General features: G+C 44.2%; 1 pseudogene across 1 annotated transcript; it reads right to left on the bottom strand.

Moving 5' to 3' along the window:
* Positions 1-733: 733 nt before the first annotated feature.
* On the bottom strand, positions 734-19,063 carry LOC311114725 (coatomer subunit beta'-like; annotated as a pseudogene). Its single transcript has 22 exons — positions 19,058-19,063; positions 16,224-16,361; positions 15,968-16,054; positions 15,665-15,789; positions 15,323-15,471; positions 14,964-15,110; positions 12,826-12,925; positions 12,451-12,593; positions 11,972-12,164; positions 8,278-8,388; positions 8,085-8,173; positions 7,864-7,948; positions 6,288-6,345; positions 5,825-5,995; positions 5,608-5,718; positions 5,046-5,260; positions 4,670-4,749; positions 4,088-4,267; positions 2,266-2,337; positions 1,793-1,964; positions 1,040-1,335; positions 734-820 (listed from the first exon to the last, which is right to left on the bottom strand). The product of its transcript is annotated as a coatomer subunit beta'-like (transcript).
* Positions 19,064-19,737: the final 674 nt, after the last annotated feature.

The following is a 19,737-nucleotide window of genomic DNA, read 5'->3' on the forward strand; positions in this document are numbered from 1 at the left end:
TGCCAAGACATTTAGGAGGTATACTGAAGACGAGCTCATCACCTGTGGAGAGGACCTAACCTAACTAATGAAAGATACCACTAGCTAACCAGGCTTGGGTCTAAGAGGTACTGTAGTGTAGAGAAGTAAACTATTCCCATCTTCTGTGAGGATAAGGCAAACATTTCAAACCCATGACCCCTCTGGTTCACACTAAGTGTCATTCTATACTGTAGGTCAATGTGACAGTTGGATGATTAGGTACTGTACAAAAGATTTCAAAACCAGGGTGTATTCATTAGTTGGATTCTGTTGCTAAATGTTTTGCAACGGGAAACGTTTTACTCTAGGAAGCAAACAGAATGAAATGGGGAGGGACTTACCTGAATTTGTCCAATAGAAACTTGTTTTCCATTTGGAGGAAACTGTTTCCATTTGACACAGTAAATATGTACCTGTTCAATAAGAAAGATAATTTTTGTTTCCCGTTTCAAAACATTTCCTGCGTTTGTTCCTAATGAATGGGACCATGTCCATCCCATTCTCACCCAAAGTATTCTACAAACTGCCTCGCATGGTGTTTCACAGTTCGAGTATAAAGACAGAAAGACTAACTCCTCCAGCCCACCTTTCACCAGTTTCACTGTAAAGGTAAAAACATCCCCCCTCCCCCACACACACTCCCTTTCACTAGGAGTATGAACAACACTATGTATTTTTTGGTAATTTTAAGGACATTTCTCCACCAAGCCTTTCAGTCGTCTAAGAAGTCGTCGTCCAGGTTAAGGTCTGTGGTGTCCTCGTCCAGATCAAAGTTGTCCAGGTCCAGATCGTCAAGGCCCTGGAGGGAAAAGCAATGTATATGAGTGATGAGTCAGTGGAAGACTGTAGGTGTGGGCGAGGGTGAAGTACTTTGCTGGTACATTATGTTGTCCCTCAACATTCCTATAGAGTACATCATTATTCAATATCAAACATCAAAAGGTGATTTCCAATCTAGATTAGCATTCTAAATACTATGTAAGTCATGACAGGATGTTTAGACTCTGGTTAGGTTTACCTCCTCATCATTCCATTTATCATTCAGGTCCAGCAGGTCCATGGATGCTGCTTCTACCTCTACTGCTGCATGGGCTGCCTCCTCCACTCCTTTACCCTCTAAGGGGGCAGCTAGAGGGTCTGCAGGGCCTGGCTCTGGGCCTGGTGGAACCACCTGGGTAGGGGCTGGTAGGGGCTCTACTGCTGGGGCTGCTGCAGCCTGGTCCTCTACGGCTGGGGTTGGAGCTGGATCTATGGCTGGGGCTAGGTCTATGAGTGGTGCTGGGGCTAGGTCTATGACTGGTGCTAAGGCTATATCTATGAGTGGGGTTGAGCCGAGGGCTAGGGGTTAGGACAGGGGTAAGGTCTATGACTGGGGGTAGGACAGGGGTAAGGTCTATGACTGGGGTTAGGACAGGGGTAAGGTCTATGACTGGGGCTAAGACTGGGGTAGGGTCTAGGACTGGGGTAGGGTCTAGGACTGGGGTAGGGTCTAGGACTGGGTTAAGGTCTAGGACTGGGGTAGGGTTTAGGACTGGGTCTAGGACTGGGTTAAGGTCTAGGACTGGGGTAGGGTTTAGGACTGGGGCTAGGACTGGGTTAAGGTCTAGGACTGGGGTAGGGTTTAGGACTGGGGCTAGGACTGGGTTAAGGTCTAGGACTGGGGTAGGGTTTAGGACTGGGGCTAGGACTGGGGTAGGGTTTAGGACTGGGGTAGGGTCTATGACTAGGGCTGGACTGGGGTAGGGTTTAGGACTGGGGTAAGGTCTATGACTGGGGCTAGGACTGCGGTAGGGTTTAGGACTGGGGCTAGGACTGGGGTAGGGTTTAGAACTGGGGCTAGGACTGAGGTAGGGTTTAGGACTGGGGCTAGGACTGGGGTAGGGGCTAGGACTGGGGTAGGGTCTATGACTGGGGTAGGGTCTATGACTAGGGCTGGACTGGGGCTGGGTTTAGGACTGGGGTAGGGTTTAGGACTGGGGTAGAGTCGATGGCTGGGGCTATACTGGGGTAGGGTTTAGGACTGGGGTAGGGTTTAGGACTGGGGTAGGGTCTATGACTGGGGCTAGGACTGGGGTAGGGTTTAGAACATAGAACAGTGATAATAGCATATTTTAATTGAGAATGACACAGTTGACAAATCACACTGAATGGTTGTGTCTAAACTAGTGGTTATGTAAGTAGGACTATATACAACAGCTGTGGCCATGTCCAGTATTCCTGTAGGTGTGAGATTCCAGACTTTACCTCTGGTTCAGCCTGCACTACTTTTGGAACATAGCCTGCAGATTCCTCCAGGACATTCCTATCCTCATTGGGCTGCAGAGTGGAGAGGCAGAGCAGTGAGTGGAGAGGCAGAGCAGTGAGTGGAGAGGCAGAGCAGTGAGTGGAGAGGCAGAGCAGTGAGTGGAGAGGCAGAGCAGTGAGTGGAGAGGCAGAGCAGTGAGTGGAGAGGCAGAGCAGTGAGTGGAGAGGCAGAAGAGCACAGTACCACATACAACAGTATTACAACAGTACTATTCCAAGTACAGGTACAAGACTTGTACTATTATAATAAGCATTGTTATAATATTATTTATTTGACTAGAAAACAAGGGCAGAGGTATAAAGGCGTTATGGTAACTGTAAAGTACTGACTTGTCACAAATGATTGACCTGTATTTTACTGGTGGTCGCACACATTGAGCACCTTCATCAGTGCATCGTATATATCTATAGTGATCTGCTGGCATTGCACCACTAGGTGTCACTAATACACCACAGTAACATAACTACTGAACAAAAATATAAACGCAACATGCAACAATTTCAAAGATTTTACTGAGTTACAGTTCATATAAGGAAATAAGTCAATTTAAATAAATTCATTAGGCCCTAATCAATGGATTTCACATGACTGGGAATACAGTTGGTCACATATACCTTTAAAAAAATGTAGGCGTGTGGATCAGAAAACCAGTCCGTTTCTGGTGTGACCACCATTTGCCTCATGCAGTGCGACATCTCCTTTGCATAGAGTTGATCAGGCTGTTGATTGTGGCCTGTGGAATGTTGTCCTACTCCTCTTCAATGGCTGTGCGAAGTTGCTGGATATTGGCGGGAACTGGAACACGTACACGTCGATCCAGAGCATTCCAAACATGCTCAATGGGTGACATGTCTGGTGAGTATGCAGGCCATGCAAGAACTGGGACATTGTCAGCTTCCGGGAATTGTGTACAGATCCTTACGACATGGGGCCGTGCATTATCATGCTGAAACCTGAGGTGATGGCGGCAGATGAATGGCATGACAATGGGCCTCAGGATCTTGTCACTGTATTTTTGTGCATTGAAATTGCCATCGATAAAATGCAATTGTGTTTGTTGTCTGTAGCTTATGCCTGCCCATACCATAACCCCACCGCCACCATGGGGCACTCTGTTCACAACGTTGACATCAGCAAACTGCTCACCCACACAACGCCATACACAAGGTTTGTGGTTTTGAGGCCGGTTGGACGTACTGCCAAATTCTCTATAATGAAGTTGGAGGCGGCTTATGGTAGATAAATTAATATTCAATTATCTGGCAACAGCTCTGGTGGACATTCCTACAGTCAGCATGCCAATTGCACCCTACCTCAAAACTTGAGACATCTGTGGCATTGTGTTGTGTGACTAAACTGCACATTTTAGAGTGGCCTTTTATTGTCCCCAGCACAAGGTGCACCTGTGTAATGACAATGCCGTTTAATCAGCTTCTTGATATGCCACACCTGTCAGATGGATATATTATTTTGGCAAAGGAGAAATGCTCACTAACAGGGAAGTAAACAAATGTGTGCACAAAATCTAAGGGAAATAAGCTTTTTGTGCGTATGGAACATTTCTGGGATCTTTTATTTCAGTTCATAAAACATGGGCCCAACACTTTACATGTTGCATTTATATTTTTGTTCAGTGTAAGATGGAAAGAAAATGTTCAATCAGGGTCGTGTTAAATAGGTATGAAACAGAAAAGAACGCTCCAAAACATTTGCAAACGTTTTGCCACAATGTGCCAAAGAGGTGTGTGTGTATCTACTCACGGTGATAAGGGGGTACTCTGCGGCGGACCTCAGCCTGACGTGGGTCTCCTTCAGGTTGTCTTCGGCCAGGAAGGCCTCCTCTAGGCCGGAGAACAGGTTGCTGTAGTCTGTAGGTCGGCCAACGCATCAGCTGCCAACTGATTCACCTTCCCCAGACTCTCCTTCCACAGCTTCACCACTCTGGAGGCACAGAGAGAGGAGGTCAGTACAGACACACATGCTGGTACAAAGACGTACACACACACACACACACACACACACACACACACACACACACACACACACACACACACACACACAGTGCTGTGCAGGTTAGAGTTTCTGGAGGCAGCTCTGCAGAGTGGTCACTTAGCTGGTATAGCCACAAAGTCATAAAATCAGATTTTAAACCTAATTCTAACCTTAACCATAATGCTAACCCAAATACTTAACCTTAAATTAAGACCCCATTTTTTTTGTTTCAATACATTTTTACAATATAGCCAATTTTGACGTTTCCGCTAGATGGGCCAGCTGCAATTGATCAGTTCTGCCTGCAGGGCAAGATTCATGATAATAAACGTCAACCTGCCAGTGCTGTACCTAGACACATGGCTGGACAGGTATGTTCTGCCTCTGGCAGCCGGCTGGTTTTAACGAGGAGCTCCAGACATTTGTCCAGTCTGGAAGGAATAAACAGAACAGAAATTCGGAGATAAAATGATTAATGATGAAACCAATGACATTGACACATACAGATCTAGATCATAAACATATAAAGCGCACCAAGATCCAATAATGAATTATCAATGATTAAATGATAAGAACAATGTATTGACAGATGATGATGATGATGATGATGATGATGATGTACATAGAAAAGTTCAACCTAATCACCGGCCAGTACTCTCTGCTCACTCCTCCTCATCTCTCTCTGTAACATCCACCCCCACACCCTTCTCTCCCTAAACACACTTACTTCCCCTGGAGGAAATAGGTGAGGAAAGCCACGTTGGTCTTGCCGTCTCTCTCTGCCCCCTCTGCCAGCTTGCCCACCATGCTGGCGTTGCCCGAGGCTGTGGCCAGCAGCAGCAGCCCTCCATAGTCCTGGTCATTGTGCAGACAGTCCTGGGCCAGGCCAAACTGGCACTTAGTGGTGGCCAGCTCTGCCAGCTGCTTCCACTTCTGCTCCGACTGGAGGGCACCGTGCCAGGGAGAGATGAGAAGAAGATATGTGGAGAGAGAGAGAAAGGGAGGGGGAACAGGTAGGCCATGTTAGAAAGACATTCATCACAAACACAGAATAGAAGACATATTCCCTATGCTTTTGATTAGTTAAAAATATAAGATATATCCTTTCCTACAGTTATTCTCATGTCATCTTATAATGTACAGTATGTCTCCAAATATGTATCCAAATTTGTCTCCAAATATCCACATTTGGCCCTACATTTCTCAATTATTACCTTGCATTCCAAGACTGCTATAATTCCCAGTTTGTCAACATTTTTCCCAGTCTTTCCCTTTACGTGATGTCTCACCTCGGCTTCTACAGCCAGCTGGTAGGTGATCTTCAGTTCTACTAGCTGCAGAGCCAACTCAAACCTGTGTTCTGAGTCTGTGGACACAGCCAGGGCCTGCTGCCTGAAACCCTGTAGAGAGAGAGAGAGATAAGAGAAAGGGTTACACACACACACACACACACACACACACACACACACACACACACACACACACACACAGTGTGTGTTAAGACACATACCAATGTAAAAATACACCCACCCTCCCAGTCTCACCTGTTTCTCTGGTCCTCATCTCTTTAGGGATTGTGGGCAGGATACTGTCGGCCATCCCAAAGTCCCTCCTCATTACAGCAGTCTGATGCTCCAGCATTGACACCAGCAGAGAGTAAGTGACGATGTTCAGCTCCTTATTTACATTGACATTTTAGTCATTTAGCAGACGCTCTTATCCAGAGCCACTTACAGTTAGTGAATGCATACATGTTTTTTTTGTGTTTTTTTCATACTGGCCCCCTGTGGGAAACGAACCCACATGCCTGCCGGCCAAACCCTCCCCTACCTTGGACGACGCTGGACCAATTGTGCACCGCCCATGGGTCTCCCGGTCGCGGCCGGCTGCGACAGAGCCTGGACTCGAACCAGGATCTCTAGTGGCACAGCTAGCACTGCGATGCAGTGCCTTAGACCACTGATCCCCTCTTATCACCCAGGTACAGACGGTCATCCTTAGGGATGTAGCCCAAAAGGTACATTGTTCTATAGCAGACAGACAGGGAGTCAATACAACACCAATATTTTAGACCGACAGGTACAGTACATAGTTCTATAGAGAAAGGTTGGGTTGTTGTGGAGAGGGGGTTAGAGGAGGGTTGGGTCATTGTGGAGAGGGGGTTACAGGAGGGTTGGGTCGTTGTTGAGAGGGGTTTAGAGGAAGGTTGGGTCGTTGTGGAGAGTGGTTTAGAGGAGGGTTGGGTCGTTGTGGAGAGGGGTTTAGAGGAGGGTTGGGTCGTTGTGGAGAGGGGGTTACAGGAGGGTTGGGTCGTTGTGGAGAGGGGTTTAGAGGAGGGTTGGGTCGTTGTGGAGAGGGGTTTAGAGGAGGGTTGGGTCGTTGTGGAGAGGGGTTTAGAGGATGGTTGGGTCATTGTGGAGAGGGGGTTACAGGAGGGTTGGGTCGCAGTGGGGAGGAGGTTACAGGAGGGTTGGGTCGCTGTGGGGAGGAGGTTAGAGGAGGGTTGGATCGTTGTGGAGAGGGGGTTACAGGAGGGTTGGGTCGTTGTGGAGAGGGGGTTACAGGAGGGTTGGGTCGTTATGGAGAGGGTTTTAGAGGAGGGTTGGGTCGCTGTGGGGAGGAGGTTACAGGAGGGTTGGGTCATTGTGGAGAGGGGGTTACAGGAGGGTTGGGTCGTTGTTGAGAGGGGTTTAGAGGAAGGTTGGGTCGTTGTGGAGAGTGGTTTAGAGGAGGGTTGGGTCGTTGTGGAGAGGGGTTTAGAGGAGGGTTGGGTCGTTGTGGAGAGGGGGTTACAGGAGGGTTGGGTCGTTGTGGAGAGGGGTTTAGAGGAGGGTTGGGTCGTTGTGGAGAGGGGTTTAGAGGAGGGTTGGGTCGTTGTGGAGAGGGGTTTAGAGGATGGTTGGGTCATTGTGGAGAGGGGGTTACAGGAGGGTTGGGTCGCAGTGGGGAGGAGGTTACAGGAGGGTTGGGTCGCTGTGGGGAGGAGGTTAGAGGAGGGTTGGATCGTTGTGGAGAGGGGGTTACAGGAGGGTTGGGTCGTTGTGGAGAGGGGGTTACAGGAGGGTTGGGTCGTTATGGAGAGGGTTTTAGAGGAGGGTTGGGTCGCTGTGGGGAGGAGGTTACAGGAGGGTTGGGTCGCTGTGGGGAGGAGGTTAGAGGAGGGTTGGATCGCTGTGGGGAGGGGGTTAGAGAAGGGTTGGGTCATTGTGGAGAGGGGGTTACAGGAGGGTTGGGTCGCTGTGGGGAGGAGGTTACAGGAGGGTTGGGTCGCTGTGGGGAGGAGGTTAGAGGAGGGTTGGATCGCTGTGGGGAGGGGGTTAGAGAAGGGTTGGGTCGCTGTGCGGAGGAGGTTAGAGGAGGGTTGGGTCACTGTGAGTGGCTTCTCACCCTCTGCTTGTTGACAAGGATTGACCTGAGCTAGGTGCTGCCTGGACCTGCTATAATCTGTAAATGGCCACTTGTCTGAAAGTTGATCTGATCAAAAGTGGATTATTAACAGTTTAACTACTGTAGCCGACTCACATGTTTAGGCTGGATCTCAATGCGGCTGGACCAGTTCTGTGTTCTCCCAGTTGTAGAAGGCCAGACCATTCACTGACCTCACGCCCAGCAAGAACCCACCATGGATACCTGTAGGGGATGACACATACATATAGTTAGTTATAACACATCAGCATATCATCTACATGTACCTGCATGCACACGCACACACACAGAGGGAGTCAGTTGACCAGATACTGGATCAAATCTGATGTGTTTGTCTCACCTTTTGCCCCAAAATCTGGTTTAAAAGACTTCTTCTCCTTGAAGTTCTTGAAGATTTTGTCCATGCTGGTGCTCTCCCGAGTAGCATACCTGCCATAGAAACAAAAGCGGTTAAGTCAGCCTGACCAGACTAAACCGTGGATGGTCCATAGAGGACTTGTATGAGTGGTCAGGTTGCGGTTGACTTGACTTACTCTGAGGAGTCGTGGGCCCAGACAAACTCCTGTGCTGAACCGAAGCTCTTGTTCCTCAGGGCCATCGCAGTGTAGATAATGTACTCTCCATCCCCACACACCACCACAAACCTGCAGCACACACACATACACACACACACACACACACACACTAGTTAGTGTGTGATCAGACACCAGTGGAGGCTGCTGAGGGGAGGACAGCTCATAGTAATAGCTGGAATGGAGTCAATGGAATGGAATGGTATCAATCACATGTAAACCACTCCATTTCAGCAATTATGATGAGCCGTCCTCCCCCTCAGCAGCCTCCACTGACACACACACACACACATATACTGTATATTTGTGGTCCTGTAAGGCTCAGTTGGTAGAGCATGACGCTTGCAACACCAGGATTGTGGGTTCGATTCCCGGGGCCACCCATAAATAAAAATGTATGCACGCATGACTGTAAGTCGCTTTGAGCATCTGCTACGCTAAATGACATACTGTGTGTGTATATACAGTCGTGGTCAAAAGTTTTGAGAATGACACAAGTATTGGTCTTCACAAAATTCGCTGCGTCAGTGTTATGAGATAATTTTGTCATATGTTACTATGGTATACTGAAGGATAATTACAAGCATTCCATAAATGTCAAAGGCTTTTATTGACAATTACATTAAGTTTATGCAAAGAGTCAATATTTGCAGTGTTGACCCTTCTTTTTCAAGACCTCTGCAATCCGCCCTGGCATGCTGTCAATTAACTTCTGGGCCACATCCTGACTGATGGCAGCCCATTCTTGCATAATCAATGCTTGGAGTTTGTCAGAATTTGTGGGTTTTTGTTTGTCCACCCGCCTCTTGAGGATCGACCACAAGTTCTCAATGGGATTAAGGTCTGGGGAGTTTCCTGGCCATGGACCCAAAATGTCGATGTTTTGTTCTTAGATATCACTTTTTCCTTATGGCAAGGTGCTCCATCATGCTGGAAAAGGCATTGGTCGTCACCAAACTGTTCTTGGATGGTTGGGAAAAGTTGCTCTTGGAGGATGTGTTGCTACCATTCTTTATTCATGGCTGTGTTCTTAGGCAAAATTGTGAGTGAGCCCACTCCCTAGGCTGAGAAGCAACCCCACACATTAATGGTCTCAGGATGCTTTACTGTTGGCATGACACAGGACTGATGGTAGCGCTCACCTTGTCTTATCCTGACAAGGTGTTTTCCGGATGCCCCAAACAATCGGAAAGGGGATTCAGAGAAAATGACTTTACCCCAGTCCTCAGCAGTCCAATCCCTGTACCTTTTGCAGAATATCAGACTGTCCCTGATGTTTTTCCTGGAGAGAAGTGGCTTCTTTGCTGCCCTTATTGACACCAGGCCATCCTCCAAAGGTCTTCGCCTCACTGTGCGTGCAGATGCACTCACACCTGCCTGCTGCCATTCCTGAGCAAACTCTGCACTGGTGGTGCCCCGATCCCACAGCTGAATCAACTTTAGAAGACGGTCCTGGTGCTTGCTGGACTTTCTTGGGCGCCCTGACGCCTTCTTCACAACAATTGAACCTCTCTCGTTGAAGTTCTTGATGATCCGATAAATGGTTGATTTAGGTGCAATCTTACTAGCAGCAATATCCTTGCCTGTGAAGCCCTTTTTGTGCAAAGCAATGATGACGGCACGTGTTTCCTTGCAGGTAACCATGGTTAACAGAGGAAGAACAATGATTTCAAGCACCACCCTCTTTTTAAAGCTTCCAGTCGGTTATTCTAACTCAATCAGCATGACAGAATGATCTCCAGCCTTGTCCTCGTCAACACTCTCACCTGTGTTAACGAGAGAATCACTGACATGATGGCAGCTGGTCCTTTTGTGGCAGGGCTGAAATGCAGTGGAAATGTTTTTTGGGGATGAAGTTCATTTTCATGGCAAAGAGGGACTTTACAATTAATTGCAATTCACCTGATCACTCTTCATGACATTCTGGAGTATATGCAAATTGCCATCATCATAACTGAGGCAGCAGACTTTGTGAAAATTAGTATTTGTGTCATTCTCAAAACTTTTGACCACGACTGTATACAGTACCAGTCAAAAGTTTGAACACACCTACTCATTCAAGGGTTTTTCTTTATTTTTACTATTTTCTACATTGTAGAATAATAGTGAAGACATCAACTATGAAATAACACATATGGAATCATGTAGTAACCAAGAAAGTGTTAAACAAATCAAAATACATTTTATATTTGAGATTCTTCAAAGTAGCCACCCTTTGCCTTGATGACAGCTTTGCACACTCTTGACATTCTCTCAACCAGCTTCATGAGGTAGTCACCTGGAATGCATTTCAATTAACAGGTGTGCCTTGTTAAAAGTTAATTTGTGGAATTTCTTTCCTTCTTAATGCGTTTGAGCCAATCAGTTGTGTTGTGACAAGGAATAGCCCTATTTGGGCTATATACAGAAGATAGCCCTATTTGGTAAAAGACCAAGTCCATGTTATGGCATGAACAGCTCAAATAAGCAAAGAGAAACGACAGTCCATCATTACTTTAAGGCATGAAAGTCAGTCAATCAAGAAAATGTCAAGAACTTTGTAAGTTTCTTCACGTGCAGTCGCAAAAACCATCAAGAGCTATGATGAAACTGGCTCACATGAGGACCGCCACAGGAATGGAAGACCAGAGTTACCTCTGTGCAGAGGATAAGTTCATTAGAGTTACCAGCCTCAGAAATTGCAGCCCAAATAAATGCTTCACAGAGTTCAAGTAACAGACACATCTCGACATCAACTGTTCAGAGGAGACTGCGTGAATCAGGCCTTCATGGTCGAATTGCTGCAAAGAAACCACTACTAAAGGACACCAATAAGAAGAAGAGACTTGCTTGGGCCAAGACACACGAGCAATGGACATTAGACCAGTGGAAATCTGTCCTTTGGTCTGATGAGTACAAATTTGTGATTTTTGGTTCCAACCCCCGTGTCTTTGAGACGCAGAGTAGGTGAACGGATGATCGCCTCATGTGTGATTCCCACCGTGAGGCATGGAAGAGGAGGTGTGATGGTGTGGGGGTGCTTTGCTGGTGATACTGTCAGTGATTTATTCAGAATTCAAGGCACACTTAACCAGCATGGCTACTACAGCATTCTACAGTGATACGCCATCCCATCTGGTTTGCACTTAGTGGGACTATCATTTGTTTTTCAACAGGACAATGACCCAAAACACACCTCCAGGCTGTGTAAGGGCTATTTGACCAAGAAGGAGAGTGATGGAGTGCTGCATCAGATGACCTGGCCTCCACAATCACCCGACCTCAAACCAATTGAGATGGTTTGGGATGAGTTGGACCGCAGAGTGAAGGAAAAGCAGCCAACAAGTGCTCAGCATATGTGGGAACTCCTTCAATACTGTTGGAAAAGCATTCCTCATGAAGCTTGTTGAGAGAATGCCAAGAGTGTGCAAAGCTGTCATCAAGGCAAAGGTTACTACATTTTTTTTTTTTTTTTCCATATGTGTTATTTCATAGTTTTGATGTCTTCACTTTCATTTTACAATGTAGAAAATAGTAAAAATAAAGAAAAACCATTGAATGAGTAGGTGTGTCCAAACTTTTGACTGGTACTTTATATACACACACACTTTTTTACATTTGATGAGCAACTAGTACACACATGCACACAAACATGGTAGCACACGCACACACTGACCTGCCATTGGGGTTGTGCTGGATGGTCTGGGGATAGATCTCACAGCTGCCCATGTCTTTGACAGCCAGGGACAGCCTCTCTCCGTCCTGTATCTCAGCCTCTCCCATGGCCTTCAGGTTGTCACCTCAGAGTGTTTGGCCCACATGATCTTACCGTTAGAGTCCATAGACATGGCTGGCTCCTCACGGCCCAACTGAGGGAGGGAGGGAGGGGGGAGATGGGGAAGGGGGTGAGGAGAGAGAGGGAGAAGAGGGGGGAGAGAGTGAAGAAGAGAAGGAGTGATGTTAAATCATAATATTTCAACTTGTGCTGAACATAGAACTTGGACATACATGGGTGATATGTAGGCCTCCAGAATCAAACTGATCCTGTATGAAAACAATACAAACATTCTATATGATTGCCAACAGTACTAATAATCTGATCACTGACACCACACTGTTCTAGATGTGTAGTTTAGAGTTTCCTTAAGTTGGTACCTTGATGATGATGCTGCCTTCATCATATCCCAGCGCCACACTGTTGGCGCCTCGCTGGCCACACACACACCACACACGCTCCATCCCATAGTTCAGTGTGTTCTCCAGGCGGTACATGCTGGAATGCCAGACTCTCACTGTGCCTGTATGTCCATTAGGAGACGAAAGATGGGAGGAGCGAAAGAGTTACATGTGAGAGGGTGGTCAAACATAAAGGATCCAGGGAAGACAGGAACTAGTCAACATGACAATAAAACACCATGTTATTACCATGGTACAATGTTACAACTGTAAAATGGTATTACTATGAAATAACATAGGTAAACACTTTGTTATTCCATTCTAAAGGGATAAGGTAAACACTACACTACCCACCGTCCTCAGAGCCAGTGAGGATGATTGGCAGCTCAGGGTGAAAGCTGACACAGGACACATTCTGGGCATGGCCCTCTAGAGTTTGCACACATGTCTTATTCTGGAGGTAGTGGAGAGGAATAGAGTAGAATCAGTCAACTCAATATATATATGATCACTAGTACAGACGCGTAACACCTCAAGTGGTGCTTGTGTGTATCTTCTGATCTGGAAAGTGTGTGTGGTGTGCATATGCATATGTGTGTTTCATTCTGTGTTTGAGAGTGTGTGAAAAACTGTGTGTACATGTGCATATAAACTGTGTGTACATGTGTATATAAACTGTGTGTACATGTGCATATAAACTATGTGTACATAAACTGTGTGTACATGTGTATATAAACTGTGTGTACATGTGCATATAAACTGTGTGTACATAAACTGTGTGTACATGTGTATATAAACTGTGTGTACATGTGCATATAAACTGTGTGTACATGTGCATATAAACTGTGTGTACATGTGCATATAAACTGTGTGTACATAAACTGTGTGTACATGTGCATATAAACTGTGTGTACATGTGCATATAAACTGTTTGTACATGTGCATATAAACTATGTGTACATAAACTGTGTGTACATGTGTATATAAACTGTTTGTACATGTGTATATAAACTATGTGTACATAAACTGTGTGTACATGTGCATATAAACTGTGTGTACATGTGCATATAAACTGTGTGTACATGTGCATATAAACTGTGTGTACATAAACTGTGTGTACATGTGTATATAAACTGTGTGTACATGTGCATATAAACTGTGTGTACATGTGCATATAAACTGTGTGTACATGTGCATATAAACTGTGTGTACATGTGCATATAAACTATGTGTACATAAACTGTGTGTACGTGTGCATATAAACTGTTTGTACATGTGCATATAAACTGTGTGTACATAAACTGTGTGTACATGTGCATATAAACTGTTTGTACATGTGCATATAAACTATGTGTACATAAACTGTGTGTACATGTGTATATAAACTGTGTGTACATGTGCATATAAACTGTGTGTACATAAACTGTGTGTACATGTGTATATAAACTGTGTGTACATGTGCATATAAACTGTGTGTACATGTGCATATAAACTGTGTGTACATGTGCATATAAACTGTGTGTACATAAACTGTGTGTACATGTGCATATAAACTGTGTGTACATGTGCATATAAACTGTTTGTACATGTGCATATAAACTATGTGTACATAAACTGTGTGTACATGTGTATATAAACTGTTTGTATATGTGTATATAAACTATGTGTACATAAACTGTGTGTACATGTGCATATAAACTGTGTGTACATGTGCATATAAACTGTGTGTACATGTGCATATAAACTGTGTGTACATAAACTGTGTGTACATGTGTATATAAACTGTGTGTACATGTGCATATAAACTGTGTGTACATGTGCATATAAACTGTGTGTACATGTGCATATAAACTGTGTGTACATGTGCATATAAACTATGTGTACATAAACTGTGTGTACGTGTGCATATAAACTGTTTGTACATGTGCATATAAACTGTGTGTACATAAACTGTGTGTACATGTGCATATAAACTGTGTGTACATAAACTGTGTGTACATGTGTATATAAACTGTGTGTACATGTGCATATAAACTGTGTGTACATAAACTGTGTGTACATGTGTATATAAACTGTGTGTACATGTGCATATAAACTGTGTGTACATGTGCATATAAACTATGTGTACATAAACTGTTTGTACATGTGCATATAAACTGTGTGTACATGTGCATATAAACTGTGTGTACATGTGCATATAAACTGTGTGTACATAAACTGTGTGTACATGTGTATATAAACTGTGTGTACATGTGCATATAAACTGTGTGTACATGTGCATATAAACTATGTGTATATAAACTGTGTGTACATGTGCATATAAACTGTGTGTACATGTGCATATAAACTATGTGTACATAAACTGTGTGTACATGTGCATATAAACTATGTGTATATAAACTGTGTGTACATGTGCATATAAACTGTGTGTACATGTGCATATAAACTATGTGTATATAAACTGTGTGTACATGTGCATATAAACTGTGTACCTGGTAGTCCCAGATCTTGACCAGGTGGTCGTCAGCTCCTGATATAAGGTAGGGCTTGTCCCCTCCACTGTAGTAGTCGATACAGTTGACTCCTTTCTCATGGCCCTCCAGACTGAAGTTAGGGGTGGAAGAACCCAGCTGCCACACCTGCAACAGCCAAGGGCCAAATAATACGTCAGTGTATTACTGAAGTGCAGTGGTAACGACTTACAACAACTGTATATAATTCATGAAACATATATTACACATCTATAAGCACTTCAACATAATAATAATAATCAAACCAACAACTGTAGTGCTACAAGCACAAAGATGTGTGTGTGTGTGTGTGTGTGTGTGTGTGTGTGTACTGTATGTACCTTAATGGTCCTGTCCAGGGAGGCGCTGGTGAACTGGTTGTTGTTTTTAGGGTTGATGACAATCTGCATGACATAGTGGGTGTGGCCCTCGAATACCTGACCACACACCCACTTCCTGTCCCGGTCCCACAGCTTGATCAGCATGTAATCTGGACACACACACATGATCATGTTCACAATATTCTATGGTTGATGTTTGTAATTTATGTATGTATGTATGTATGTATGTATGTATGTATGTATGTATGTATGTATGTATGTATGTATGTATGTATGTATGTATAGAGAGCGAGAGAGGGTGAGGGAGAGAAAAAGAGACAGACAGACATAAACACAACATACCACTGCTGGTAAGGATATAAGGTTGTGTTGGGTGGACTGCGATGCAGCGGAGGTAGTCAGAGTGGGCCTCAAACGTGAGCTCTCTCCAGAGTGTTGTAGTTAAACACATGGATCTGCATGTCATCCTGGGGAGGACCAGAGAAGAGCGAGAGAGAGGGTGAGGAGAAGGTGAAGGGAGAGAGGCTGGAGAAGGTCAAAATATTGCAGCATTCAGAGAGAGAGATATGAGAAAACACTGAACTCTGAATAGAATAGGATAGATAGATGCATTATAAGCAGTTATAAGGGTGTTATAACACTTACTGCTCCAGCGATGACCCAGTGCTTCCTGGCTACAAACTTAGCCACTCTCACAGGCAGGCCACACACCTCAAATTTCTTCACCAGGGTCTACATAGACATGGGATTCAAACGAAGCATCAGCCTCATGGTCATCATCATCATAGAGAAACAATCCATTCATATTTCACTCAAGAACATAACCTGCAGCAAGGTCTACAATGAATAAATGAATAAGGGCTGAATCCTAACAAATTAAATGAGAATGAATGTCGTATACCTGTGTCTCGTGGTTCCAGACACAGACACTGCCATTGTACAGGCTGGCAATCATCCATGGTTTAGATGGGTGCAGGTCCACACTCTTCACACGGTCTGATCGAGCGGTCAGCTTCCGCTTGATGTCCAACCGGAGTGACTGAGAGGGACAGAGGGAGATAACCCAATTTATTAAGTCATAATCTACCTCTTACTCCTCCTTTAACCAATACAAGACACAGTATTTTATTTTGATATTAACCAGATGCCTCTTTACTCCTATTTATATGCAGATCAGTTGAACGGGAACAAGAAATAAAACATCTGATTTGACAGAGACCAGATTTGAGACAAGTGTGTTTTGAAAGAAACTGGTAGGATGCACTTACCTTTTTAATGTCTGACTATCAATAAAACTTTAAGTATATCCGACCTCTAGCAGCTATACGCTTGTAGGCCTACTGTAGATACAACGTTACACAAAGTGGAACCACATCAACTGTTCAGCATGTGGAGCTGTTTAATATGGGGGCGTGTCTGTTTACTGAAGCTCATTCCACCACATTTGAGGTGCATGAATGACTTGCTCTGATCTGAAAATTCCCAGGAAGTAGCCATTTGCGATAAAGTAGTTTAGAAAAAAGTATTTATATAAAGTTGCAGATTGAAGTACTAGCATATTTTGTAACTGCTCTTAGATTACCAATTGATCGGAGTCTTCATGACTCTTTTGAATACCATATTGTTATTGTTACACTGTTGCCATTTCTCGAGTTTCTGCAATATCTTCAAATGCTCGATCATTCACAACTAGCAAGGCATAAGCTAATTCATTGGATGTGGTGTACATTTACGTTTTCAATCGGTTAACAATCGTAAAAAAAAGCAATACACCTCTCAATGAAAAATAATAGCCTACAGTGGGGAAAAAAAGTATTTAGTCAGCCACCAATTGTGCAAGTTCTCCCACTTAAAAAGATGAGAGAGGCCTGTAATTTTCATCATAGGTACACGTCAACTATGACAGACAAATTGAGAAAAAAAAATTGTAGGATTTGTTATGAATTTATTTGCAAATTATGGTGGAAAATAAGTATTTGGTTACCTACAAACAAGCAAGATTTCTGGCTCTCACAGACCTGTAACTTCTTCTTTAAGAGGCTCCTCTGTCCTCCACTCGTTACCTGTATTAATGGCACCTGTTTGAACTTGTTATCAGTATAAAAGACACCTGTCCACAACCTCAAACAGTCACACTCCAAACTCCACTATGGCCAAGACCAAAGAGCTGTCAAAGGACACCAGAAACAAAATTGTAGACCTGCACCAGGCTGGGAAGACTGAATCTGCAATAGGTAAGCAGCTTGGTTTGAAGAAATCAACTGTGGGAGCAATTATTAGGAAATGGAAGACATACAAGACCACTGATAATCTCCCTCGATCTGGGGCTCCACGCAAGATCTCACCCCGTGGGGTCAAAATGATCACAAGAACGGTGAGCAAAAATCCCAGAACCACACAGGGGGACCTAGTGAATGACCTGCAGAGAGCTGGGACCAAAGTAACAAAGCCTACCATCAGTAACACACTACGCCGCCAGGGACTCAAATCCTGCAGTGCCAGACGTGTCCCCCTGCTTAAGCCAGTACATGTCCAGGCCCGTCTGAAGTTTGCTAGAGTGCATTTGGATGATCCAGAAGAGGATTGGGAGAATGTCATATGGTCAGATGAAACCAAAATAGAACTTTTTGGTAAAAACTCAACTCGTCGTGTTTGGAGGACAAAGAATGCTGAGTTGCATCCAAAGAACACCATACCTACTGTGAAGCATGGGGGTGGAAACATCATGCTTTGGGGCTGTTTTTCTGCAAAGGGACCAGGACGACTGATCCGTGTAAAGGAAAGAATGAATGGGGCCATGTATCGTGAGATTTTGAGTGAAAACCATCAGCAAGGGCATTGAAGATGAAACGTGGCTGTGTCTTTCAGCATGACAATGATCCCAAACACACCGCCCGGGCAACGAAGGAGTGGCTTCGTAAGAAGCATTTCAAGGTCCTGGAGTGGCCTAGCCAGTCTCCAGATCTCAACCCCATAGAAAATCTTTGGAGGGAGTTGAAAGTCTGTGTTGCCCAGCGACAGCCCCAAAACATCACTGCTCTAGAGGAGATCTGCATGGAGGAATGGGCCAAAATACCAGCAACAGTGTGTGAAAACCTTGTGAAGACTTACAGAAAACGTTTGACCTGTGTCATTGCCCAAATCTTAAATGCCCTGATAAATCTACCCTGATTGATTTGATATTGACAAATGTTCCACATAAATATTCTGCGGTTGGTGTTTTTTGTAATGATTTAAGTGACCATTGTGCTGTTGTTGCTGTTAGAAATACTAAGGTTCCAAAGACAAATCCATGTTTTATTCGTAAGAGAAATTTGAAGTGTTTTAATGAGCAGGCTTTCTTTCATGATTTGTTTTATTTTGACTGGAGCAAGATTGAGCTTATCCCTGATGTGGAAACTGCCTGGATATTCTTTCATGATGGTTTTTTCCAAATAGTAAACAAACATGCACCATTCCGCAGGTTCAGGGTTAAAGGGCGGGATAATCCATGGTTTTCTTCTGAGCTGTCTTGTATTATTCATGACCGTAATCTAGCCTGGGCTAAAGCAAGGAAATCTTGTTCTGATGCTGATTGGCTTATTTTTAGGCAGTTAAGAAACAAGTGTTCTTTTCTTCTCAGGAAGGCCAAGTCTGAATATTTTATGTCTGTTACCACTGATAACCTGAATGACCCTAGAAAGTTTTGGAATGCTATTAAGTCTATGTCTGGTAACAGTAATGTTAATGAATTACCGTCATGTGTTTTGAAGGACTCTGTTGCTATATATGACAAAACTGAAATGCTGAATTGTTTCAATGAGCACTTTGTATCATCTGGTAGGCTGTTTGATTCAGTGTCCTCTGTCTCTGTACAACCCTGTGTGGATGAACCAGTGTCCTCTGTCTCTGTACAACCCTGTGTGGATGAACCAGTGAGAGCTGGTCAAACTTTTAGTTTTCTGCCATTCTCAGTGCAGGTGGTACATAAAGCCCTGAAATCCTTAGATCAAAGAAAGCCTGCAGGTCCTGATCTTTTGGATCCCTGCTTTTTAAATCTGGCAGCTGATTTCATAGCTGAACCACTTACATATCTGTTCAATCTAACCCTGGAATGTAATGAAATTCCAAAGATCTGGAAATCAGCATTTGTCCTACCACTTTTAAAAGGGGGAGATCCAACTCTTTTAAATAATTATAGGCCAATCTCAAAGCTGTCACCCCTGGTGAAAATACTTGAAACCCTTGTAAGTGAACAGCTAAAAGAGTTTTTATTTACTAACTCTATTTTATCAATGTATCAATCGGGCTTCAGGAAGAAGCATAGCACAATTACAGCAGCCATGAAGGTTTTAAATGATATCACTGAAGCCCTTGACAAAAAACAGCACTGTGTCTCACTTTTTATTGATCTCTCTAAGGCTTTTGATACAGTT

Source organism: Coregonus lavaretus (assembly GCF_964263955.1).
Source record: "Coregonus lavaretus genome assembly, contig: HAP1_SCAFFOLD_358, whole genome shotgun sequence".
Classification (NCBI taxonomy): Eukaryota; Metazoa; Chordata; class Actinopteri; order Salmoniformes; family Salmonidae; genus Coregonus; species Coregonus lavaretus.